Consider the following 1,663-nt stretch of genomic DNA (forward strand, 5'->3'; position numbering starts at 1 on the left):
TTATTAGGACCTGGTACCACGACGAAGAGCTTACCAAAATGTGTTCAGCATTGTTCGATTCTATGCCAAAGCGTGAAGAAATGCTTATTATAGTAAAGGATAGTCATATCTTCTCATATTATTGCCGTGTATTTTTCAAATAAACATTAGTTTCCCAAATACATGTCTTATTTCATCAGTGTCTCGATTAATATTCACACTACTGTAGAAGAAAGCATGTATGCAGATAATAAAGCTCAAATTAGGATATGTAGAAAAGTGTGGGGGGGGGATTATTTTTCCAGTAAGTGTAGGCTTTCGACAAGGATGCATTAACATTTACAAATGGAGGTTGTAAAATAATTGAATACAAGGGGAGCGAGATAAAAGGATAATGAATTCTATACAGTGTGGGAGTTGCCACATCTGCTCTTTTCAGATGACAGTTCTTTTGGGGGATTCTGAAGACAAGTTACAAATGTTAGTGGACGAGTTTGGGAGGTTATGTAATAAAAATTAAAAGTGAACAGATAAAAGAGCAAGATGAGGAGAAAAACAAAAGTTCTGGGAAGTGAATTGTCGTAAGATTGGTCAATGAAAGAAGTAAACTGACCAGGAAAAAAGGGGTTGGTGATGCTTTCAGACGTCTGTGGAGACAGATGTATCTTAGGAAGAGAAAAGTATACTGTTTCAGAGTAAAGTAGCTCTTATGTGGGTATGAAGAGCTGGAAGGGGCGGAGTAAAGGTGGTTTATAGATTGTTGAGGTAGCAGAGGATTTTTTTTTTAATTTATGGCCGGAGTGTGAGCAAGGTAAAACTTATGAAGGGCTTGAGGATAAAATGGGTTAGGTATGCTCGAATCTTGCAGTTTGGAGAATCAACGAATTGTAACGGCAACACACTTCTGGCAACACAAGACATTTTGGGTGACCCTCACTCGGAGATGGCAGAGGTTTTAAGAGAATACTTTTTCTCAGATTAAAAAATTATAGGCAAAAAAGGAATAAAAATGACTCACTGCAGGAAAAACTGGACTGATTGAGAGAGTAGAGTATGAGATGGATAATGGAATAACATACACAAAGATTATATAAAGTAACGGGTTAAGTGAAAGCTGGACGAAGGAAGAATTTATACAGTATTATTCAAAAATAAAGGAAAGGACCTAGTAGCTGTTATTTAGGAGTAACTAGAAGAATACAACATTGATCACATTTAAAATAGTGTTTAGTACTACAAACAGGTAAATGTAGAAAAAACGTCACATCTTCCTTTAGATCAAATTACAATATACAGCAATAGTATTAAATCTTCATCTAAAAAGAGAGAAAAAAAACAGATATTGACAATAGATATTGAGCTGATGTAGTTAACAGCTCTTAGCCTGTAAATAGCTTGTCAATAACTAGGGATCCTTAGCCTACCTTTGTCAAACCCTGTGTAAAAAAACAAACCTGACCTAGATCAATAAAATGGAAACTACTAATAAGAGCTGAAAAAATCGGAGCTTACCCGATTGTGATAGAATTGTCACCTTCAACCAGGAGGAAGATTTATTAACTTCAACTGACACAGTGAGCGGCCATAGCACTAAACTAAGCAAGATAACTAAAGGAATACATATAGAATACTTTGCAGTGGTACAACAAGGAAATTATTTACATGACACTGTACTCTGTGCTAC

Source organism: Cherax quadricarinatus, chromosome 82 (assembly GCF_038502225.1).
Source record: "Cherax quadricarinatus isolate ZL_2023a chromosome 82, ASM3850222v1, whole genome shotgun sequence".
Lineage (NCBI taxonomy): Eukaryota > Metazoa > Arthropoda > Malacostraca > Decapoda > Parastacidae > Cherax > Cherax quadricarinatus.